General features: G+C 47.0%; 11 non-coding genes across 11 annotated transcripts; all 11 read right to left on the bottom strand.

Moving 5' to 3' along the window:
- Positions 1–1,153: 1,153 nt before the first annotated feature.
- Positions 1,154–1,351, bottom strand: LOC141202629 (U2 spliceosomal RNA). The gene has a single exon (XR_012273857.1). It is a non-coding gene; the product is annotated as a U2 spliceosomal RNA (small nuclear RNA).
- Positions 1,352–7,420: 6,069 nt separating this feature from the next.
- On the bottom strand, positions 7,421–7,611 carry LOC141202188 (U2 spliceosomal RNA). Its single transcript, XR_012273470.1, has one exon. It is a non-coding gene; the product is annotated as a U2 spliceosomal RNA (small nuclear RNA).
- Positions 7,612–8,726: 1,115 nt separating this feature from the next.
- Positions 8,727–8,917, bottom strand: LOC141202002 (U2 spliceosomal RNA). Its single transcript, XR_012273290.1, has one exon. It is a non-coding gene; the product is annotated as a U2 spliceosomal RNA (small nuclear RNA).
- Positions 8,918–10,032: 1,115 nt separating this feature from the next.
- On the bottom strand, positions 10,033–10,223 carry LOC141202001 (U2 spliceosomal RNA). Its single transcript, XR_012273289.1, has one exon. It is a non-coding gene; the product is annotated as a U2 spliceosomal RNA (small nuclear RNA).
- A 1,115-nt stretch (positions 10,224–11,338) lies between these two features.
- Positions 11,339–11,529, bottom strand: LOC141202000 (U2 spliceosomal RNA). Its single transcript, XR_012273288.1, has one exon. It is a non-coding gene; the product is annotated as a U2 spliceosomal RNA (small nuclear RNA).
- Positions 11,530–12,644: 1,115 nt separating this feature from the next.
- LOC141201999 (U2 spliceosomal RNA) lies at positions 12,645–12,835 on the bottom strand. Its single transcript, XR_012273287.1, has one exon. It is a non-coding gene; the product is annotated as a U2 spliceosomal RNA (small nuclear RNA).
- A 1,115-nt stretch (positions 12,836–13,950) lies between these two features.
- LOC141201998 (U2 spliceosomal RNA) lies at positions 13,951–14,141 on the bottom strand. The gene has a single exon (XR_012273286.1). It is a non-coding gene; the product is annotated as a U2 spliceosomal RNA (small nuclear RNA).
- A 1,115-nt stretch (positions 14,142–15,256) lies between these two features.
- On the bottom strand, positions 15,257–15,447 carry LOC141201997 (U2 spliceosomal RNA). The gene has a single exon (XR_012273285.1). It is a non-coding gene; the product is annotated as a U2 spliceosomal RNA (small nuclear RNA).
- Positions 15,448–21,590: 6,143 nt separating this feature from the next.
- On the bottom strand, positions 21,591–21,781 carry LOC141201996 (U2 spliceosomal RNA). The gene has a single exon (XR_012273284.1). It is a non-coding gene; the product is annotated as a U2 spliceosomal RNA (small nuclear RNA).
- Positions 21,782–22,896: 1,115 nt separating this feature from the next.
- On the bottom strand, positions 22,897–23,087 carry LOC141201995 (U2 spliceosomal RNA). Its single transcript, XR_012273283.1, has one exon. It is a non-coding gene; the product is annotated as a U2 spliceosomal RNA (small nuclear RNA).
- A 1,115-nt stretch (positions 23,088–24,202) lies between these two features.
- LOC141201994 (U2 spliceosomal RNA) lies at positions 24,203–24,393 on the bottom strand. The gene has a single exon (XR_012273282.1). It is a non-coding gene; the product is annotated as a U2 spliceosomal RNA (small nuclear RNA).
- Between the last annotated feature and the right edge of the window lie 134 nt (positions 24,394–24,527).

The following is a 24,527-nucleotide window of genomic DNA, read 5'->3' as shown; positions in this document are numbered from 1 at the left end:
TAAAGCACTTGATCTTAGCCAAAAGGCCGAGAAGCGATAACCAGAATTGGTTTCAAACTACGGAGCCACCCAAGGATCCTGAAAAGTCCATTTGTGGAGATGAGCTCCTGGACTCCCGTTAAGAAGACATGTTGTCAACCTCTAGATCCCTTACATGCCTGCACTTTTCGGCTTGCTGCTGCTGCAATCCACGCGTTTTAGATCTGCATAACTCCACCTCTTTAAACACAGCACCTTCACCCCCTGCTGTTCCCACCCGCCTCAACACCGTTGGAAGGGAGGAGAACCAATTAAGGCGGGGGGTGGGGTGGAACGAGCAGCTGTCTACCCTTAGCAGGAGGGCTCCTGATTACATACCTCTCCTGCTGCTGCTGCTGCTGGCTGTCCAGCAGCAGACTGAAGGTGGCTGCTGCTGTGCACAGGTATATAAAGGCTCAGAGCCTATTATGACACGCGCAGCCAGCGTTCCATTGCCACATTCCATCTACTGCAGGCAGGATACCTGGCTGGCTGAATGTCGCTGAGAAGCTCACAGAGACCGCCATAAGCAACAGTTTAACAGAATGCCACAGACTAATCAACCAAACTTTTTGGGTTGGGTTCTCTTTTATAGTCTGCAGGCATTAAATGAAAGAAGTCAGTGTTCCAGCAGAGGGAGACAACGTTTCAGAAAAGGCATTGTAGCAAACCAAAAAAGAAATTTTAAGCGCAGCAGAGTAACCAGCGCACATACCTGTTAGCTCAGGTGAGTTTAAAAGGCTGCTGTTGATAACAAGGGCATTTGCTAAATAGATGGTGTGTGTGCAACAATATACTGAAAGGTCAATTATATTGTGCAGCTTATCTCACCACCTGTAGTTATTTAGGTGAAAGCTCCAAAATGCTTGCCTAATATGTCTGTTTATCCAAAAGGAAGTAAAAAGGGAGAGCTAGAAAGATAGCATTTCATTACATTACATGGCAATGCAATGCACAGTTGCTGAAGTTGAACCAAAATGAGCTTGTAATCTGGCTTCTGCAACTTTGAACATGAAAAATCCAATGAGGAGAAGAAAAGCAAAGCCAAAGAGTCCATCCCAAAATCCGACAAACAAGCAAAATGAACAAAAAACATTGAATTCAATTCTTTCTGATTTTAGAAACTGCATTAAAGAAGGGGTGCACCGGTCCTGGAGATACTGCAATACCAGGTCAATGCGTGGAGTGGACAGAGCAAGCTCTTTTTCCATCTCCCTGTTCTAAAAATCCATTTAATATATGGTCCCCAGATAGGGGACGTATCAGATATTAAACTGATAAGAACAGATTTTTTTTTTTTTTTTTCCTCAGATTAAGACCCACATTAATTTATGCATCATAGCGCATATTCACATAACGGGTTCTCAAATCATCATTCGGAAAAACAAAAACAAAATCCCAAAAAACACAACCCTGCAATTAACTCTTACTTACTGTAAGAAGTCCAATGTGAAAAGTTCCAGAGTGCTTCTGCTGCTGTCTCACCATACTTCTTTTTATCCAATAAATAGGCATAAAACAGTCTAGCAAGAAAAATCTTTCTGCATTCCATGGGGGAAAAAACAATCTTTTTAAAAATCACCAAATTCCGAACGTCCCATAAAACCTCTTTATATATGACAAAAATAATCCAGCTTGCCCGCTTCCTTTGCGAGTACTTAAAATCTTGACCTATTAAAATCCTTTCAAAATCGAAACAATGAAAACCAACTAAAGCAACAAACATACGTGACAACAAGGTAAAAACTTTTTTAGCAAAAAAACAGTCCCAAAAAATATGCTGTATTGTTTCCACCTTATTGCAACCTTCCCTAGGACATAGTTCTTGAACCTTTATCCCCCGGTCATTCAAAAAAGCCCTTGTTGGCAAGCATCCATGCAACGCCATCCAGGTTACATCCTTCTGTCTGTTGCTGATTCCACGCATGAAAAAAAGCTTCCACACCTGTCCAGACTGTGCATTATTACAAAACGGCACATCACATAACATCTCCTTCTTCTTAATACCTGAGACAATCAGTTTTTTGTCCGGTCTAACCATGGAGCTTATCCCATTTTGATCATAGAAGGACCTAAGCACCACATAAAAAAACGGTATCACAAACGAAACTGGTTTTCTTAAATCCTTCTCACACCAGCTCCATTTCTGGAAAAGCCGTCCTGCTAAATATTTGCACATGTCCGCAGTCCTGTTATTGCACTGGGATAATTTATAAATGTTCAAAAAATAATGCATTCTTAAAAATAAGTCAATGTTAGGAAAATCACAACCCCCATTTTCCACAGAACACATAACCATTCCTCTTCTTAGTTTCTCCATTTTGGATCCCCAAAAAAACACAAACAGTTTCCTTGTCACTCTCTTTGTCCAAAGCACAGCAGGTGGGAAAATCAAAGCAGTGTACAGCAGAAGCGGGAGAATCACAGACTTGATTACCAGCACTTTCCCTCTCAGCGACAGGTTCCTTAGTTTCCAAAAGTTCAACTTCTGATCCATTTTGTCTTCTAGAATCTTCAGGCTGCTTTTCCCTTTCAGTTCCTTCTCAAAGATGACACCAAGAACCTCAATTTCCTCCCTACTCTCCACTCCTGCCACGTTAACCTCAACCTGCCTCCCAAAGTTACAAAGCTGGCACTTTCCCCAATTCACCGCCATACCAGCCACACAACAAAAAATCCTTACGTGCAAATTCACTCTATTGAGATCCGCCTGTGAACCACAAGTAAAAACAATATCATCCATATAACTTAAAGACTTGACTGGACCCCCGGATCCCCCAGGAATAAAAACACCAGCCACACACTTGTCAACTTGCACACTTTTTAAAAGGGCCTCCACCACACAGATAAAAAGAATTGGTGACAGGGGACAACCCTGCCTAACTCCCGATAAAATATTAAAACTGGAACTCACATGCCCATTAACTAAAATCTGGCTACTGACCCCACAATAAAAACTCTTAATGACCATCAATAATTTATCCGGAACACCAAGGTGACTTAAAGCAGAGAACAAAAATCTATGTGATATTTTATCAAAGGCTTTCTCCAGGTCCACCGACTGTAACAAAAGAGCATTCTTATTCAAATTAGCCTGATAAATTAAGTCTCTTAGAAGCAGCAAATTATCTGAAATTTTCCTACCAGGCACTGCACATGCCTGATACTCCCCCACCATATCACCTATCACATCTGCCAGTCTACCAGCCACAATTTTAGAAATAATTTTGTAATCACTGTTTAACAATGTTATGGGCCTCCAATTTTTAATATCCCTCATGTCCCCTTTCTTATGAATCAGCGTAACAATCCCCCTACGCATAGAAACCGATAAAATCCCATGAGTAAAACCATATTGCACCACCCGGGAAAACTCCACACCTATAATATCCCAAAATCTAACATAAAATTCAGCAGGAAGACCATCACAGCCTGGCGTCTTGCCTTTCGCCAAGCCATCCACTGCCCGTCTAATTTCATCTTTCCCAACCTCCTCACTTAAAAACCCAATTTTCTCCTCAGGAATATTATTAGTTAATACTTTGCAATAATCATTAATTTCCGCATCACTGGCTCTACTATCGTTAGAGAAGAGTGTTTCATAAAAGGAAAGAATACTGCCAATCATCTCATCCCCAGATACCTCCCCTGCAGGAGAAAAAACAGACTTAAAAACCCCTTTAGGTTTAAAACATTTTTTAAAAAAGTATCTCGAACATTGCTCATTTTCCTCCATGTGCTTTATTTTTGCCTTAAACATAATAGTCTTCCCTTTTTCAATAAGTATCTTCTTCAGTTCGTCCTTCAAATCTGCAATCTCTTTATCCACCTCCATCCCCGCTCTCTTAAACTTATGGAGTACTTCCAATTTTGAAATAACAGCAGCATCATGATCCCTTTTGGCTTTCGCTCTCCTAAAACACACCCCTTTAAAATAACATGCAAATTTCTCCTTAGCCCAGTCCCACCACTCTAGCAAATCTTTAAAAAGGTGCTGTTCAGACACACAAGACAAAAACACTTTATTAAAACCAACCTTAACACTCTCCTCTTCCAGCAGGCTTACGTTCAGCTTCCAGAGTCCCTTTCCAAAAGCCAGGGACTCAGCTATACACAGATCTACCACTATCATCTTGTGGTCAGAAAAAGTCGTCATCACGTGGTTGCACTTGGCCACCTTAATCCCTTCAGACATAAAAACATAGTCAATTCGGGAAACACTACGTCCACTATCTGATATGTATGTGAACTTATCACTTGGCCCAACCATCAGACCAGCATCCGTGTAGCGTAAATCCTGCACAATCTGATTTAAAATATTAGACGTAACATCAGTCCTACCTTCCGTAGAGCTCTTACGATCTTTTGCGGATCTGACACAATTAAAATCTCCAGCCACTATAGTGAAGTTTCTGCCTGGTAAAAACAACTTTAGAGACTCCAAAAACCCAACTCTTGCTTGTTTATCAGCAGGGGCATAAACATTAAAAACCCGTACCCGCTGACCTAAAAAATCCACTAATAAAAACAAACATCTCCCAGGTATGATTACTTTAAACTCTAAAACCTTTAGACTGGAATTACACAGTAAAATGCCCACCCCTTCATTCCTGTTTTCTGAGCATGGGGACCAAAAAGATTGCCCCTTATTCCACTCACTCTCATGCGGGGCAGATTTAATTACACATTCCTGCAGACAGACAATATCTGCATTCACACTCTCAATGTACTCCAGTATCCCTGCTCTCCTACAAGCAGAACCAATCCCTCGTACATTCAGAGAAGCAACACACAACGCCATCATAACAACAGGAAAAAATCTCCACCATACCCGATCCATCATGAACCAGGAGAAAACCCACTCCTGCCACCCACTTTTCTACGTATATCAGGCGACTCAGAACTCGAGTCCCTGTTAGAATAACCTGGTCTTAGGGAGACTGGATCTTCCTGCCCCCCAGACCAACACCCCTCCACCTTACTTCTTTTAATCACGGAGGCATAACTCTCCTCCTTGCCATCATCTTCCTCCTCATTTTCACTCCAATCACTGTTAACCCTATCACGCTGCTGAGGGGTTATAGTTCCATCCGAATCAGAATCCTCCTCCTCCAAAACCTCCATTTCCTCACCCCCATCTCTTCCCAAAACAGGATTCACTGACTCCGCCATATTAGACAAATCCATCCCATCACCCGGGCCATGCACATCAGCTACTTTGTTTATTACTTCCAGCCCCTCCCTCAAACCAACTTTCTTCTGGCTCCGCCCCTTTTCCTCCATCTTGGGCACCGCATGGTCTCTTCCCCTACCACCATCTTGTTTTTGGCTTTCCCCCTCTGAATCTGAGCCTTCGCCCTCCTCCCCACTTTCCTGCCGAGTCTTCTTCTGCCTCTCTTCAGCGTCCACCTGTGACCTAGGAATCTGAGCCCACAATCTACATTTCCTTGCAAGGTGATCTGCATGTCCACACAAATCACACACCTTATTCTTTGGGCAACCACTTGCAACATGCCCAGATTTCCCACAACCTCTACAAACATCACCTTGCACTGGACAATCTTTCTGAACATGTCCAAACTCATGACACTTCCTACAATATTCCATCTGTCCATTATAAAAACAAAATCCCCTTTCTCCTCCGATAGAAAACTGTGCAGGAATGCTCTTGGCACCCCCAATAGCTCTATCATCCGGTCTCAGTTTTACAACATATCTCCTCTTGCCATTTAGATAATTGTATTTGTTCTTCATTCTTCCCAAAAATTTAACCTCACTACAATACCGAGCTAAAAAATTGGAAACAGTCTCATCCGGAACTTTAGGGTTATACATGTGCACAACCACATACTTATATGTCTGCTGGAACAGAGGTTCCAGTGCAATAAACTCTAGGCATTTCAATTCCTTTTCTTCCTTCATTCGTACCAACTCCATGTAGACTCTCTGGCAAATACTCAAAGAAACAAAAGTGATATCATAAATTCCTTGTTTCTGAAAATCCTGCAGTGCCAATACATCCGTTACCTTCAAGCCATTAATGTTCTTCAAGACATCAACGCAAACTTGGTCCAAACCGATTTCTCCTTCATGACCTGCAGCCACCTTCAGACGGACCGAGTCCTCTAATCCACGTGTTTTCTCCACCATTTTTACAGCAGATAAACACAATCGCCGCTCAATCGCACACTAGGGCCCCACAAGGGGGAACCCCAGTCACAACTGCCTCCAAACAACACCAGCAGCAGAAAACCACCACTGATCTTGCCAAAAGGCCGAGAAGCGATAACCAGAATTGGTTTCAAACTACGGAGCCACCCAAGGATCCTGAAAAGTCCATTTGTGGAGATGAGCTCCTGGACTCCCGTTAAGAAGACATGTTGTCAACCTCTAGATCCCTTACATGCCTGCACTTTTCGGCTTGCTGCTGCTGCAATCCACGCGTTTTAGATCTGCATAACTCCACCTCTTTAAACACAGCACCTTCACCCCCTGCTGTTCCCACCCGCCTCAACACCGTTGGAAGGGAGGAGAACCAATTAAGGCGGGGGGTGGGGTGGAACGAGCAGCTGTCTACCCTTAGCAGGAGGGCTCCTGATTACATACCTCTCCTGCTGCTGCTGCTGCTGGCTGTCCAGCAGCAGACTGAAGGTGGCTGCTGCTGTGCACAGGTATATAAAGGCTCAGAGCCTATTATGACACGCGCAGCCAGCGTTCCATTGCCACATTCCATCTACTGCAGGCAGGATACCTGGCTGGCTGAATGTCGCTGAGAAGCTCACAGAGACCGCCATAAGCAACAGTTTAACAGAATGCCACAGACTAATCAACCAAACTTTTTGGGTTGGGTTCTCTTTTATAGTCTGCAGGCATTAAATGAAAGAAGTCAGTGTTCCAGCAGAAGGAGACAACGTTTCAGAAAAGGCATTGTAGCAAACCAAAAAAGAAATTTTAAGCGCAGCAGAGTAACCAGCGCACATACCTGTTAGCTCAGGTGAGTTTAAAAGGCTGCTGTTGATAACAAGGGCATTTGCTAAATAGATGGTGTGTGTGCAACAATATACTGAAAGGTCAATTATATTGTGCAGCTTATCTCACCACCTGTAGTTATTTAGGTGAAAGCTCCAAAATGCTTGCCTAATATGTCTGTTTATCCAAAAGGAAGTAAAAAGGGAGAGCTAGAAAGATAGCATTGCATCACATTACATGGCAATGCAATGCACAGTTGCTGAAGTTGAACCAAAATGAGCTTGTAATCTGGCTTCTGCAACTTTGAACATGAAAAATCCAATGAGGAGAAGAAAAGCAAAGCCAAAGAGTCCATCCCAAAATCCGACAAACAAGCAAAATGAACAAAAAACATTGAATTCAATTCTTTCTGATTTTAGAAACTGCATTAAAGAAGGGGTGCACCGGTCCTGGAGATACTGCAATACCAGGTCAATGCGTGGAGTGGACAGAGCAAGCTCTTTTTCCATCTCCCTGTTCTAAAAATCCATTTAATATATGGTCCCCAGATAGGGGACGTATCAGTTATTAAACTGATAAGAACAGATACTACACTTGATCTTAGCCAAAAGGCCGAGAAGCGATAACCAGAATTGGTTTCAAACTACGGAGCCACCCAAGGATCCTGAAAAGTCCATTTGTGGAGATGAGCTCCTGGACTCCCGTTAAGAAGACATGTTGTCAACCTCTAGATCCCTTACATGCCTGCACTTTTCGGCTTGCTGCTGCTGCAATCCACGCGTTTTAGATCTGCATAACTCCACCTCTTTAAACACAGCACCTTCACCCCCTGCTGTTCCCACCCGCCTCAACACCGTTGGAAGGGAGGAGAACCAATTAAGGCGGGGGGTGGGGTGGAACGAGCAGCTGTCTACCCTTAGCAGGAGGGCTCCTGATTACATACCTCTCCTGCTGCTGCTGCTGCTGGCTGTCCTGCAGCAGACTGAAGGTGGCTGCTGCTGTGCACAGGTATATAAAGGCTCAGAGCCTATTATGACACGCGCAGCCAGCGTTCCATTGCCACATTCCATCTACTGCAGGCAGGATACCTGGCTGGTTGAATGTCGCTGAGAAGCTCACAGAGACCGCCATAAGCAACAGTTTAACAGAATGCCACAGACTAATCAACCAAACTTTTTGGGTTGGGTTCTCTTTTATAGTCTGCAGGCATTAAATGAAAGAAGTCAGTGTTCCAGCAGAAGGAGACAACGTTTCAGAAAAGGCATTGTAGCAAACCAAAAAAGAAATTTTAAGCGCAGCAGAGTAACCAGCGCACATACCTGTTAGCTCAGGTGAGTTTAAAAGGCTGCTGTTGATAACAAGGGCATTTGCTAAATAGATGGTGTGTGTGCAACAATATACTGAAAGGTCAATTATATTGTGCAGCTTATCTCACCACCTGTAGTTATTTAGGTGAAAGCTCCAAAATGCTTGCCTAATATGTCTGTTTATCCAAAAGGAAGTAAAAAGGGAGAGCTAGAAAGATAGCATTGCATCACATTACATGGCAATGCAATGCACAGTTGCTGAAGTTGAACCAAAATGAGCTTGTAATCTGGCTTCTGCAACTTTGAACATGAAAAATCCAATGAGGAGAAGAAAAGCAAAGCCAAAGAGTCCATCCCAAAATCCGACAAACAAGCAAAATGAACAAAAAACATTGAATTCAATTCTTTCTGATTTTAGAAACTGCACTAAAGAAGGGGTGCACCGGTCCTGGAGATACTGCAATACCAGGTCAATGCGTGGAGTGGACAGAGCAAGCTCTTTTTCCATCTCCCTGTTCTAAAAATCCATTTAATATATGGTCCCCAGATAGGGGACGTATCAGATATTAAACTGATAAGAACAGATACTACACTTGATCTTAGCCAAAAGGCCGAGAAGCGATAACCAGAATTGGTTTCAAACTACGGAGCCACCCAAGGATCCTGAAAAGTCCATTTGTGGAGATGAGCTCCTGGACTCCCGTTAAGAAGACATGTTGTCAACCTCTAGATCCCTTACATGCCTGCACTTTTCGGCTTGCTGCTGCTGCAATCCACGCGTTTTAGATCTGCATAACTCCACCTCTTTAAACACAGCACCTTCACCCCCTGCTGTTCCCACCCGCCTCAACACCGTTGGAAGGGAGGAGAACCAATTAAGGCGGGGGGTGGGGTGGAACGAGCAGCTGTCTACCCTTAGCAGGAGGGCTCCTGATTACATACCTCTCCTGCTGCTGCTGCTGCTGGCTGTCCAGCAGCAGACTGAAGGTGGCTGCTGCTGTGCACAGGTATATAAAGGCTCAGAGCCTATTATGACACGCGCAGCCAGCGTTCCATTGCCACATTCCATCTACTGCAGGCAGGATACCTGGCTGGCTGAATGTCGCTGAGAAGCTCACAGAGACCGCCATAAGCAACAGTTTAACAGAATGCCACAGACTAATCAACCAAACTTTTTGGGTTGGGTTCTCTTTTATAGTCTGCAGGCATTAAATGAAAGAAGTCAGTGTTCCAGCAGAAGGAGACAACGTTTCAGAAAAGGCATTGTAGCAAACCAAAAAAGAAATGTTAAGCGCAGCAGAGTAACCAGCGCACATACCTGTTAGCTCAGGTGAGTTTAAAAGGCTGCTGTTGATAACAAGGGCATTTGCTAAATAGATGGTGTGTGTGCAACAATATACTGAAAGGTCAATTATATTGTGCAGCTTATCTCACCACCTGTAGTTATTTAGGTGAAAGCTCCAAAATGCTTGCCTAATATGTCTGTTTATCCAAAAGGAAGTAAAAAGGGAGAGCTAGAAAGATAGCATTGCATCACATTACATGGCAATGCAATGCACAGTTGCTGAAGTTGAACCAAAATGAGCTTGTAATCTGGCTTCTGCAACTTTGAACATGAAAAATCCAATGAGGAGAAGAAAAGCAAAGCCAAAGAGTCCATCCCAAAATCCGACAAACAAGCAAAATGAACAAAAAACATTGAATTCAATTCTTTTTGATTTTAGAAACTGCATTAAAGAAGGGGTGCACCGGTCCTGGAGATACTGCAATACCAGGTCAATGCGTGGAGTGGACAGAGCAAGCTCTTTTTCCATCTCCCTGTTCTAAAAATCCATTTAATATATGGTCCCCAGATAGGGGACGTATCAGATATTAAACTGATAAGAACAGATACTACACTTGATCTTAGCCAAAAGGCCGAGAAGCGATAACCAGAATTGGTTTCAAACTACGGAGCCACCCAAGGATCCTGAAAAGTCCATTTGTGGAGATGAGCTCCTGGACTCCCGTTAAGAAGACATGTTGTCAACCTCTAGATCCCTTACATGCCTGCACTTTTCGGCTTGCTGCTGCTGCAATCCACGCGTTTTAGATCTGCATAACTCCACCTCTTTAAACACAGCACCTTCACCCCCTGCTGTTCCCACCCGCCTCAACACCGTTGGAAGGGAGGAGAACCAATTAAGGCGGGGGGTGGGGTGGAACGAGCAGCTGTCTACCCTTAGCAGGAGGGCTCCTGATTACATACCTCTCCTGCTGCTGCTGCTGCTGGCTGTCCAGCAGCAGACTGAAGGTGGCTGCTGCTGTGCACAGGTATATAAAGGCTCAGAGCCTATTATGACACGCGCAGCCAGCGTTCCATTGCCACATTCCATCTACTGCAGGCAGGATACCTGGCTGGCTGAATGTCGCTGAGAAGCTCACAGAGACCGCCATAAGCAACAGTTTAACAGAATGCCACAGACTAATCAACCAAACTTTTTGGGTTGGGTTCTCTTTTATAGTCTGCAGGCATTAAATGAAAGAAGTCAGTGTTCCAGCAGAAGGAGACAACGTTTCAGAAAAGGCATTGTAGCAAACCAAAAAAGAAATTTTAAGCGCAGCAGAGTAACCAGCGCACATACCTGTTAGCTCAGGTGAGTTTAAAAGGCTGCTGTTGATAACAAGGGCATTTGCTAAATAGATGGTGTGTGTGCAACAATATACTGAAAGGTCAATTATATTGTGCAGCTTATCTCACCACCTGTAGTTATTTAGGTGAAAGCTCCAAAATGCTTGCCTAATATGTCTGTTTATCCAAAAGGAAGTAAAAAGGGAGAGCTAGAAAGATAGCATTGCATCACATTACATGGCAATGCAATGCACAGTTGCTGAAGTTGAACCAAAATGAGCTTGTAATCTGGCTTCTGCAACTTTGAACATGAAAAATCCAATGAGGAGAAGAAAAGCAAAGCCAAAGAGTCCATCCCAAAATCCGACAAACAAGCAAAATGAACAAAAAACATTGAATTCAATTCTTTCTGATTTTAGAAACTGCATTAAAGAAGGGGTGCACCGGTCCTGGAGATACTGCAATACCAGGTCAATGCGTGGAGTGGACAGAGCAAGCTCTTTTTCCATCTCCCTGTTCTAAAAATCCATTTAATATATGGTCCCCAGATAGGGGACGTATCAGATATTAAACTGATAAGAACAGATACTACACTTGATCTTAGCCAAAAGGCCGAGAAGCGATAACCAGAATTGGTTTCAAACTACGGAGCCACCCAAGGATCCTGAAAAGTCCATTTGTGGAGATGAGCTCCTGGACTCCCGTTAAGAAGACATGTTGTCAACCTCTAGATCCCTTACATGCCTGCACTTTTCGGCTTGCTGCTGCTGCAATCCACGCGTTTTAGATCTGCATAACTCCACCTCTTTAAACACAGCACCTTCACCCCCTGCTGTTCCCACCCGCCTCAACACCGTTGGAAGGGAGGAGAACCAATTAAGGCGGGGGGTGGGGTGGAACGAGCAGCTGTCTACCCTTAGCAGGAGGGCTCCTGATTACATACCTCTCCTGCTGCTGCTGCTGCTGGCTGTCCAGCAGCAGACTGAAGGTGGCTGCTGCTGTGCACAGGTATATAAAGGCTCAGAGCCTATTATGACACGCGCAGCCAGCGTTCCATTGCCACATTCCATCTACTGCAGGCAGGATACCTGGCTGGCTGAATGTCGCTGAGAAGCTCACAGAGACCGCCATAAGCAACAGTTTAACAGAATGCCACAGACTAATCAACCAAACTTTTTGGGTTGGGTTCTCTTTTATAGTCTGCAGGCATTAAATGAAAGAAGTCAGTGTTCCAGCAGAGGGAGACAACGTTTCAGAAAAGGCATTGTAGCAAACCAAAAAAGAAATTTTAAGCGCAGCAGAGTAACCAGCGCACATACCTGTTAGCTCAGGTGAGTTTAAAAGGCTGCTGTTGATAACAAGGGCATTTGCTAAATAGATGGTGTGTGTGCAACAATATACTGAAAGGTCAATTATATTGTGCAGCTTATCTCACCACCTGTAGTTATTTAGGTGAAAGCTCCAAAATGCTTGCCTAATATGTCTGTTTATCCAAAAGGAAGTAAAAAGGGAGAGCTAGAAAGATAGCATTGCATCACATTACATGGCAATGCAATGCACAGTTGCTGAAGTTGAACCAAAATGAGCTTGTAATCTGGCTTCTGCAACTTTGAACATGAAAAATCCAATGAGGAGAAGAAAAGCAAAGCCAAAGAGTCCATCCCAAAATCCGACAAACAAGCAAAATGAACAAAAAACATTGAATTCAATTCTTTCTGATTTTAGAAACTGCATTAAAGAAGGGGTGCACCGGTCCTGGAGATACTGCAATACCAGGTCAATGCGTGGAGTGGACAGAGCAAGCTCTTTTTCCATCTCCCTGTTCTAAAAATCCATTTAATATATGGTCCCCAGATAGGGGACGTATCAGATATTAAACTGATAAGAACAGATACTACACTTGATCTTAGCCAAAAGGCCGAGAAGCGATAACCAGAATTGGTTTCAAACTACGGAGCCACCCAAGGATCCTGAAAAGTCCATTTGTGGAGATGAGCTCCTGGACTCCCGTTAAGAAGACATGTTGTCAACCTCTAGATCCCTTACATGCCTGCACTTTTCGGCTTGCTGCTGCTGCAATCCACGCGTTTTAGATCTGCATAACTCCACCTCTTTAAACACAGCACCTTCACCCCCTGCTGTTCCCACCCGCCTCAACACCGTTGGAAGGGAGGAGAACCAATTAAGGCGGGGGGTGGGGTGGAACGAGCAGCTGTCTACCCTTAGCAGGAGGGCTCCTGATTACATACCTCTCCTGCTGCTGCTGCTGCTGGCTGTCCAGCAGCAGACTGAAGGTGGCTGCTGCTGTGCACAGGTATATAAAGGCTCAGAGCCTATTATGACACGCACAGCCAGCGTTCCATTGCCACATTCCATCTACTGCAGGCAGGATACCTGGCTGGCTGAATGTCGCTGAGAAGCTCACAGAGACCGCCATAAGCAACAGTTTAACAGAATGCCACAGACTAATCAACCAAACTTTTTGGGTTGGGTTCTCTTTTATAGTCTGCAGGCATTAAATGAAAGAAGTCAGTGTTTCAGCAGAAGGAGACAACGTTTCAGAAAAGGCATTGTAGCAAACCAAAAAAGAAATTTTAAGCGCAGCAGAGTAACCAGCGCACATACCTGTTAGCTCAGGTGAGTTTAAAAGGCTGCTGTTGATAACAAGGGCATTTGCTAAATAGATGGTGTGTGTGCAACAATATACTGAAAGGTCAATTATATTGTGCAGCTTATCTCACCACCTGTAGTTATTTAGGTGAAAGCTCCAAAATGCTTGCCTAATATGTCTGTTTATCCAAAAGGAAGTAAAAAGGGAGAGCTAGAAAGATAGCATTGCATCACATTACATGGCAATGCAATGCACAGTTGCTGAAGTTGAACCAAAATGAGCTTGTAATCTGGCTTCTGCAACTTTGAACATGAAAAATCCAATGAGGAGAAGAAAAGCAAAGCCAAAGAGTCCATCCCAAAATCCGACAAACAAGCAAAATGAACAAAAAACATTGAATTCAATTCTTTCTGATTTTAGAAACTGCATTAAAGAAGGGGTGCACCGGTCCTGGAGATACTGCAATACCAGGTCAATGCGTGGAGTGGACAGAGCAAGCTCTTTTTCCATCTCCCTGTTCTAAAAATCCATTTAATATATGGTCCCCAGATAGGGGACGTATCAGATATTAAACTGATAAGAACAGATACTACACTTGATCTTAGCCAAAAGGCCGAGAAGCGATAACCAGAATTGGTTTCAAACTACGGAGCCACCCAAGGATCCTGAAAAGTCCATTTGTGGAGATGAGCTCCTGGACTCCCGTTAAGAAGACATGTTGTCAACCTCTAGATCCCTTACATGCCTGCACTTTTCGGCTTGCTGCTGCTGCAATCCACGCGTTTTAGATCTGCATAACTCCACCTCTTTAAACACAGCACCTTCACCCCCTGCTGTTCCCACCCGCCTCAACACCGTTGGAAGGGAGGAGAACCAATTAAGGCGGGGGGTGGGGTGGAACGAGCAGCTGTCTACCCTTAGCAGGAGGGCTCCTGATTACATACCTCTCCTGCTGCTGCTGCTGCTGGCTGTCCAGCAGCAGACTGAAGGTGGCTGCTGCTGTGCACAGGTATATAAAGGCTCAGAGCCTATTATGACACGCGCAGCCAGCGTTCCATTGCCACATTCCATCTACTGCAGGCAGGATACCTGGCTGGCTGAATGTCGCTGAGAAGCTCACAGAGACCGCCATAAGCAACAGTTTAACAGAATGCCACAGACTAATCAACCAAACTTTTTGGGTTGGGTTCTCTTTTATAGTCTGCAGGCATTAAATGAAAGAAGTCAGTGTTCCAGCAGAAGGAGACAACGTTTCAGAAAAGGCATTGTAGCAAACCAAAAAAGAAATTTTAAGCGCAGCAGAGTAACCAGCGCACATACCTGTTAGCTCAGGTGAGTTTAAAAGGCTGCTGTTGATAACAAGGGCATTTGCTAAATAGATGGTGTGTGTGCAACAATATACTGAAAGGTCAATTATATTGTGCAGCTTATCTCACCACCTGTAGTTATTTAGGTGAAAGCTCCAAAATGCTTGCCTAATATGTCTGTTTATCCAAAAGGAAGTAAAAAGGGAGAGCTAGAAAGATAGCATTGCATCACATTACATGGCAATGCAATGCACAGTTGCTGAAGTTGAACCAAAATGAGCTTGTAATCTGGCTTCTGCAACTTTGAACATGAAAAATCCAATGAGGAGAAGAAAAGCAAAGCCAAAGAGTCCATCCCAAAATCCGACAAACAAGCAAAATGAACAAAAAACATTGAATTCAATTCTTTCTGATTTTAGAAACTGCATTAAAGAAGGGGTGCACCGGTCCTGGAGATACTGCAATACCAGGTCAATGCGTGGAGTGGACAGAGCAAGCTCTTTTTCCATCTCCCTGTTCTAAAAATCCATTTAATATATGGTCCCCAGATAGGGGACGTATCAGATATTAAACTGATAAGAACAGATACTACACTTGATCTTAGCCAAAAGGCCGAGAAGCGATAACCAGAATTGGTTTCAAACTACGGAGCCACCCAAGGATCCTGAAAAGTCCATTTGTGGAGATGAGCTCCTGGACTCCCGTTAAGAAGACATGTTGTCAACCTCTAGATCCCTTACATGCCTGCACTTTTCGGCTTGCTGCTGCTGCAATCCACGCGTTTTAGATCTGCATAACTCCAACTCTTTAAACACAGCACCTTCACCCCCTGCTGTTCCCACCCGCCTCAACACCGTTGGAAGGGAGGAGAACCAATTAAGGCGGGGGGTGGGGTGGAACGAGCAGCTGTCTACCCTTAGCAGGAGGGCTCCTGATTACATACCTCTCCTGCTGCTGCTGCTGCTGCTGGCTGTCCAGCAGCAGACTGAAGGTGGCTGCTGCTGTGCACAGGTATATAAAGGCTCAGAGCCTATTATGACACGCGCAGCCAGCGTTCCATTGCCACATTCCATCTACTGCAGGCAGGATACCTGGCTGGCTGAATGTCGCTGAGAAGCTCACAGAGACCGCCATAAGCAACAGTTTAGCAGAATGCCACAGACTAATCAACCAAACTTTTTGGGTTGGGTTCTCTTTTATAGTCTGCAGGCATTAAATGAAAGAAGTCAGTGTTCCAGCAGAAGGAGACAACGTTTCAGAAAAGGCATTGTAGCAAACCAAAAAAGAAATTTTAAGCGCAGCAGAGTAACCAGCGCACATACCTGTTAGCTCAGGTGAGTTTAAAAGGCTGCTGTTGATAACAAGGGCATTTGCTAAATAGATGGTGTGTGTGCAACAATATACTGAAAGGTCAATTATATTGTGCAGCTTATCTCACCACCTGTAGTTATTTAGGTGAAAGCTCCAAAATGCTTGCCTAATATGTCTGTTTATCCAAAAGGAAGTAAAAAGGGAGAGCTAGAAAGATAGTGACGTGCCCCCTGGGCCATATTCTTTATGGGAATATCCGGAGCCGGATCAGATGGGGGTTGTAGTCTCCGAGTGGCTATGACCCGGTCCGTGCCCAGGGTGTCAAACTCAGTTGTATGTGGCAGTCCTACAGATGTTAATAAGTTCTTAATGTCGACTACGCCACCCGTTGTATTGCGGTCACTATGGCCGCCGCTGCAGCAGGGTCCGCTGAGGCTGATGGTGTAGGTGCAGCTTGTGATGGTATAACCCCCAACGGGAGGGGTATAGCCTCAGAGGGGACAGGTGCAGAGGATGGGGGTTGTGGTGGTGCAGTGCAGACGGCAGTGAAGACAGAGTCGGGTTGTGCAGTTAAGGGTGTTTACTTACTGCAGATGTTGTACTGGTCACTCCAGCTTCGAGAGACCACCCGAGCCGTGCTGCGTCCACCAGGTCCTGGATCCAGCCAACCCCCAAACAAGTCCGGAGCGTGGCCCTGAGCTCTCCTTCTGTCCCGTTCTCTGGCCGTCCCCACCAGTGATCCACCTAGGTCCAGCTCCCTCGGGCCTTCTGTTGGGACACCCTTGGCCCTGGGTTCCCTGACCCTTCATGTGGTGTGCCTTCGGGGTGGATGTGGTGGGTGACCGTGGCAAACGCTGCCCACGGTCTCCGGTCTCTGGCTGGGGAATGTTTTTACCCCCACCAGCTTGGGTTCCGGTACCCTGATGCCGACTCTTCACCCGGGGATTTTAGTTGGGATCTTAGAGTCCTCTCTTCTGTTCCTCTGGGTCTCTCTCTTTTCTCCCTTGCTGCAGGCTGACTTCCTCTCTGCTTGCTGTCTGCTCCTCTGCAGCTGTCTTGCTGTCTCCAACTGACTTGTTCTCTGCATCTGACCCTGTTCTTTGTTGGTGCCCACCTTATATACACCCTCTATGTGTGAGCTCAGGTGACCAGCACCCAATGAGCTCCTATCTTTACCGAGGCTGCTCCCCCTATCTGCCCCTACACTACATGGGATGTACCACCCCCCTCCCACTCCAGCCAGGAACAGACTCGGTCGTACCTGCACATTTCTAAGTGGGAGTACCGTCGGCCTGTTCCCCGGAAATGGGATGTGTGTAGTGCATGCAGCCTACCGAACTCAGTTCCACACTCCATCCTTACCCGGGAGTGGAATATCACACCTCTGGGTTGAGGTGCAATACCCCTGTAGCAGCCGAATCCTCAGGGTGCTACATTCCCCCCTGGTAAATCACAGCACGTCCTCGGGCTGTAAGACATAAAACAACACCAAAACATACAATTTTTTTCTTTTCATATAAACATAATAAAACATATAAAACATTATATATATATAAAACTTTTCATATAAACATTCTCGTCGTCTCTTGTTTCAGGTTCCTCCTCCGGACACTGTGCAACGTGTGTCCGGGAAAAGTGCGACAGTCTCTTAGAAAAATGGTTTTTCCTCTAAAACCGGTAGGGGGCGCTTTAGGAAGCGCAACTATATACAGGGAAGTTGGCCGCTCTCAGTCCTCGGCCAGGTAGAGGGAAGGGAATGGCTGCTCACAGTCCTCAGCCTGTGGGATTAAGGGGTTAACGGGTAAACAGTTCACTCAGCTGGTCCCAACGGGGACTATATATATGTTGCACTCAGCTGGTCCCAACGGGGACTATATATATGTTGCAACAGTCTCTTTGATACCCGGTCGGGTAACTATTTACATCACTGCTCTGCCGCACTCAACGGCGTCTTCCTCCTGCTCTTTGCTTATAGCTGGTTGTAACTTCAGACCCGTCCGGGTCCTCTTGCTCCTCCTCCTCGCACCGCAACTCCTCCTCCGTCAGGCGGTGTACGTGGAGGGCGTAAGGTCCTTTGGCACACTTGTGCCGGGTGAAGGTGACCTCGTCTCCGATGTAGAGGTCACGACCTCTGTGCCCCTCCGGCAGATGGGACTCCACGTCTCTGCGCGTGACAAAGACGTCGCCGGGGGTGTTGTTGTCTCTAATGAAGCCCCACCCATGCTGCTGGTTGAACTTTATTACAGTCCCGGTGGTACGGGGACTGTGCGCTGCACGGGGGTCCCTCCTGGTCCGGCTCTTCTGCTCGGCGCTCCTTATTTGGGCCTGTTGTTCTCGGACCCGCCTCTCTCTCCGCTCCCTTGCGAACTCCTCGAGCTGCTGTCGGCAACACTCAGCACGCTCCGCTGCAGCTGCCCGGGTTTCCTGAGTGAACCCCATTAGGTCTTCTCCGGTGGGGTCCCACTCAAACTGCGCTTCCGCTAGCGGGGGCGAGATCCTTATTACGGGCTTCGGAGCCGGAATCAGGGGTGCACACATGGCCCCAACCCTCCTCTGGTGCTCCAGTTCGTAATACTTCTGGGGCCAGATGAAAGGCTGCCCGTCCGGCCACGTGTGCTGGGCAAACAAGTCCTCTCCCAGACGCGGCACCCTTGGTTTTACGGGCGCGGGCGCGGTGGTGGTGGCGCCCGGGTTGCCCAGGCCTTGCGGCCAGGCCTGGGGCACCTGGAAGGTGAAGGGCACCGTTAATACGGCGGCGCCCTGGGCTACCTGGCCTTGCGACCAGGCCGGAGGCTCCGCGGAGGTAGGGGGCGCTGTTGGTGATGCGGCGCCCGGGGGTACTAGGCCTTGCGACCAGGCTGGTGGTATTTCCTGCTTTGTCACGCTCCGGGTCGAGGCGCGTGACGTCACAGGGGTCGCTGCGGCGGCTTCCGGTCGGGGCCTAGTCCATAGCGGTGACATGGCGGCTACGGGCACAGCAGGGGGACTTTCGGGCTCTGCGACGGGGAGCTGGGGCAGGTGGGCGGTTTCACGGCTTGGGGTATAGGCGTCCCCTTTACCTGCCTCCATGCGTTCGGCTCCCTTCTCGGCGCCGTCTCCGACCTTGGGTCCTCCCGCGCCATCCTCAGAGGCGGTCTGTCTCCTCATCTTGGCTGGCGTGCTCCGGGCCTTGGTTTGCTGGGCCATCTCTCGGCTCCATTCCGCCAATATCTCGCGCTGTACCCGGGCCATCCTCCGTGCGAGGCCCTCCAGGGCAGTCTGTGCACACTCCCGGTCTCGGGGGAGCTGTGCAAGGACCTCCACTAGGCCTAGTGGGGTCGTGGTGTCTAGCAGGCTCCTGACCAACGGGTCGGTGCTGCTCTGCTCTTCCTCCAGCAGGCTCCTGGCCAGCGGGCCGGTGCTGCTCTGCTCTCCTTCCTCGGTCTTTAGCAGACTCCTGGCCTGCGGGCCGGTGCTGTTCTGCTTTCTCTCCATATCCGGGTAAGCTTCTCCGCTACTCCTCGTTAGACTTCTTGCCTCCGGGTGCGCTCGCTCCAGACTGCTCCAGGCGGTACCCATCTTCGTTCTTTTCTTTCGTCTCCTCCCACTTCGAGGGCGGTCCCGGGGCCACTGGGTGACTGTCAGCTCCAGGGGCGGTTCTTTCACGCTGACAGACACCTCTAGCATCACAGTCTCTGTTGGTGGGGGCGGTTTCCACTTTTGGCGCCATTTTCTGTCCTGGCCCACGATGGGAGGCGGCCTCTTGCCCTCCTTTGGCACGCCCATAATGGCGTCCGCTGCTCTTCCAAGGCGGGAAATCTTCGGATTTGGCGGGAAGCGTCGCCCAGTGGCGGGAAACCCTGCAGATGGCGGGAACAAGCTGGAAATGGCGGACAATCGGCGGGAAACGACCTGTGATGGGGTCCGATGGCGTGGACCCTCCGGAACCGGCGGGAGACTTCTTTCTGAGGTAAACTTGCACTTTTCTTCAGGCACGCAGTACCCGGGTGTTGCGGGCACGTAATCCTGCCGACTACGCCAAAGTTGACGCGCCCCCTGGGCCATATTCTTTATGGGAATATCCGGAGCCGGATCAGATGGGGGTTGTAGTCTCCGAGTGGCTATGACCCGGTCCGTGCCCAGGGTGTCAAACTCAGTTGTATGTGGCAGTCCTACAGATGTTAATAAGTTCTTAATGTCGACTACGCCACCCGTTGTATTGCGGTCACTATGGCCGCCGCTGCAGCAGGGTCCGCTGAGGCTGATGGTGTAGGTGCAGCTTGTGATGGTATAACCCCCAACGGGAGGGGTATAGCCTCAGAGGGGACAGGTGCAGAGGATGGGGGTTGTGGTGGTGCAGTGCAGACGGCAGTGAAGACAGAGTCGGGTTGTGCAGTTAAGGGTGTTTACTTACTGCAGATGTTGTACTGGTCACTCCAGCTTCGAGTGACCACCCGAGCCGTGCTGCGTCCACCAGGTCCTGGATCCAGCCAACCCCCAAACAAGTCCGGAGCGTGGCCCTGAGCTCTCCTTCTGTCCCGTTCTCTGGCCGTCCCCACCAGTGATCCACCTAGGTCCAGCTCCCTCGGGCCTTCTGTTGGGACACCCTTGGCCCTGGGTTCCCTGACCCTTCATGTGGTGTGCCTTCGGGGTGGATGTGGTGGGTGACCGTGGCAAACGCTGCCCACGGTCTCCGGTCTCTGGCTGGGGAATGTTTTTACCCCCACCAGCTTGGGTTCCGGTACCCTGATGCCGACTCTTCACCCGGGGATTTTAGTTGGGATCTTAGAGTCCTCTCTTCTGTTCCTCTGGGTCTCTCTCTTTTCTCCCTTGCTGCAGGCTGACTTCCTCTCTGCTTGCTGTCTGCTCCTCTGCAGCTGTCTTGCTGTCTCCAACTGACTTGTTCTCTGCATCTGACCCTGTTCTTTGTTGGTGCCCACCTTATATACACCCTCTATGTGTGAGCTCAGGTGACCAGCACCCAATGAGCTCCTATCTTTACCCAGGCTGCTCCCCCTATCTGCCCCTACACTACATGGGATGTACCACCCCCCTCCCACTCCAGCCAGGAACAGACTCGGTCGTACCTGCACATTTCTAAGTGGGAGTACCGTCGGCCTGTTCCCCGGAAATGGGATGTGTGTAGTGCATGCAGCCTACCGAGCTCAGTTCCACACTCCATCCTTACCCGGGAGTGGAATATCACACCTCTGGGTTGAGGTGCAATACCCCTGTAGCAGCCGAATCCTCAGGGTGCTACAATAGCATTGCATCACATTACATGGCAATGCAATGCACAGTTGCTGAAGTTGAACCAAAATGAGCTTGTAATCTGGCTTCTGCAACTTTGAACATGAAAAATCCAATGAGGAGAAGAAAAGCAAAGCCAAAGAGTCCATCCCAAAATCCGACAAACAAGCAAAATGAACAAAAAACATTGAATTCAATTCTTTCTGATTTTAGAAACTGCATTAAAGAAGGGGTGCACCGGTCCTGGAGATACTGCAATACCAGGTCAATGCGTGGAGTGGACAGAGCAAGCTCTTTTTCCATCTCCCTGTTCTAAAAATCCATTTAATATATGGTCCCCAGATAGGGGACGTATCAGATATTAAACTGATAAGAACAGATACTACACTTGATCTTAGCCAAAAGGCCGAGAAGCGATAACCAGAATTGGTTTCAAACTACGGAGCCACCCAAGGATCCTGAAAAGTCCATTTGTGGAGATGAGCTCCTGGACTCCCGTTAAGAAGACATGTTGTCAACCTCTAGATCCCTTACATGCCTGCACTTTTCGGCTTGCTGCTGCTGCAATCCACGCGTTTTAGATCTGCATAACTCCACCTCTTTAAACACAGCACCTTCACCCCCTGCTGTTCCCACCCGCCTCAACACCTTTGGAAGGGAGGAGAACCAATTAAGGCGGGGGGTGGGGTGGAACGAGCAGCTGTCTACCCTTAGCAGGAGGGCTCCTGATTACATACCTCTCCTGCTGCTGCTGCTGCTGGCTGTCCAGCAGCAGACTGAAGGTGGCTGCTGCTGTGCACAGGTATATAAAGGCTCAGAGCCTATTATGACATGCGCAGCCAGCGTTCCATTGCCACATTCCATCTACTGCAGGCAGGATACCTGGCTGGCTGAATGTCGCTGAGAAGCTCACAGAGACCGCCATAAGCAACAGTTTAACAGAATGCCACAGACTAATCAACCAAACTTTTTGGGTTGGGTTCTCTTTTATAGTCTGCAGGCATTAAATGAAAGAAGTCAGTGTTCCAGCAGAAGGAGACAACGTTTCAGAAAAGGCATTGTAGCAAACCAAAAAAGAAATTTTAAGCGCAGCAGAGTAACCAGCGCACATACCTGTTAGCTCAGGTGAGTTTAAAAGGCTGCTGTTGATAACAAGGGCATTTGCTAAATAGATGGTGTGTGTGCAACAATATACTGAAAGGTCAATTATATTGTGCAGCTTATCTCACCACCTGTAGTTATTTAGGTGAAAGCTCCAAAATGCTTGCCTAATATGTCTGTTTATCCAAAAGGAAGTAAAAAGGGAGAGCTAGAAAGATAGCATTGCATCACATTACATGGCAATGCAATGCACAGTTGCTGAAGTTGAACCAAAATGAGCTTGTAATCTGGCTTCTGCAACTTTGAACATGAAAAATCCAATGAGGAGAAGAAAAGCAAAGCCAAAGAGTCCATCCCAAAATCCGACAAACAAGCAAAATGAACAAAAAACATTGAATTCAATTCTTTCTGATTTTAGAAACTGCATTAAAGAAGGGGTGCACCGGTCCTGGAGATACTGCAATACCAGGTCAATGCGTGGAGTGGACAGAGCAAGCTCTTTTTCCATCTCCCTGTTCTAAAAATCCATTTAATATATGGTCCCCAGATAGGGGACGTATCAGATATTAAACTGATAAGAACAGATACTACACTTGATCTTAGCCAAAAGGCCGAGAAGCGATAACCAGAATTGGTTTCAAACTACGGAGCCACCCAAGGATCCTGAAAAGTCCATTTGTGGAGATGAGCTCCTGGACTCCCGTTAAGAAGACATGTTGTCAACCTCTAGATCCCTTACATGCCTGCACTTTTCGGCTTGCTGCTGCTGCAATCCACGCGTTTTAGATCTGCATAACTCCACCTCTTTAAACACAGCACCTTCACCCCCTGCTGTTCCCACCCGCCTCAACACCGTTGGAAGGGAGGAGAACCAATTAAGGCAGGGGGTGGGGTGGAACGAGCAGCTGTCTACCCTTAGCAGGAGGGCTCCTGATTACATACCTCTCCTGCTGCTGCTGCTGCTGGCTGTCCAGCAGCAGACTGAAGGTGGCTGCTGCTGTGCACAGGTATATAAAGGCTCAGAGCCTATTATGACACGCGCAGCCAGCGTTCCATTGCCACATTCCATCTACTGCAGGCAGGATACCTGGCTGGCTGAATGTCGCTGAGAAGCTCACAGAGACCGCCATAAGCAACAGTTTAACAGAATGCCACAGACTAATCAACCAAACTTTTTGGGTTGGGTTCTCTTTTATAGTCTGCAGGCATTAAATGAAAGAAGTCAGTGTTCCAGCAGAAGGAGACAACGTTTCAGAAAAGGCATTGTAGCAAACCAAAAAAGAAATTTTAAGCGCAGCAGAGTAACCAGCGCACATACCTGTTAGCTCAGGTGAGTTTAAAAGGCTGCTGTTGATAACAAGGGCATTTGCTAAATAGATGGTGTGTGTGCAACAATATACTGAAAGGTCAATTATATTGTGCAGCTTATCTCACCACCTGTAGTTATTTAGGTGAAAGCTCCAAAATGCTTGCCTAATATGTCTGTTTATCCAAAAGGAAGTAAAAAGGGAGAGCTAGAAAGATAGCATTGCATCACATTACATGGCAATGCAATGCACAGTTGCTGAAGTTGAACCAAAATGAGCTTGTAATCTGGCTTCTGCAACTTTGAACATGAAAAATCCAATGAGGAGAAGAAAAGCAAAGCCAAAGAGTCCATCCCAAAATCCGACAAACAAGCAAAATGAACAAAAAACATTGAATTCAATTCTTTCTGATTTTAGAAACTGCATTAAAGAAGGGGTGCACCGGTCCTGGAGATACTGCAATACCAGGTCAATGCGTGGAGTGGACAGAGCAAGCTCTTTTTCCATCTCCCTGTTCTAAAAATCCATTTAATATATGGTCCCCAGATAGGGGACGTATCAGATATTAAACTGATAAGAACAGATACTACACTTGATCTTAGCCAAAAGGCCGAGAAGCGATAACCAGAATTGGTTTCAAACTACGGAGCCACCCAAGGATCCTGAAAAGTCCATTTGTGGAGATGAGCTCCTGGACTCCCGTTAAGAAGACATGTTGTCAACCTCTAGATCCCTTACATGCCTGCACTTTTCGGC

Source organism: Phyllobates terribilis, unplaced genomic scaffold (assembly GCF_046119375.1).
Source record: "Phyllobates terribilis strain yellow unplaced genomic scaffold, ASM4611937v1 Scaffold_123__1_contigs__length_5148117, whole genome shotgun sequence".
In the NCBI taxonomy this organism is placed as follows: domain Eukaryota; kingdom Metazoa; phylum Chordata; class Amphibia; order Anura; family Dendrobatidae; genus Phyllobates; species Phyllobates terribilis.
The sequence above is the reverse complement of the archived record's forward strand: the minus strand, read 5'-3'. Positions and strand labels throughout refer to the sequence as shown.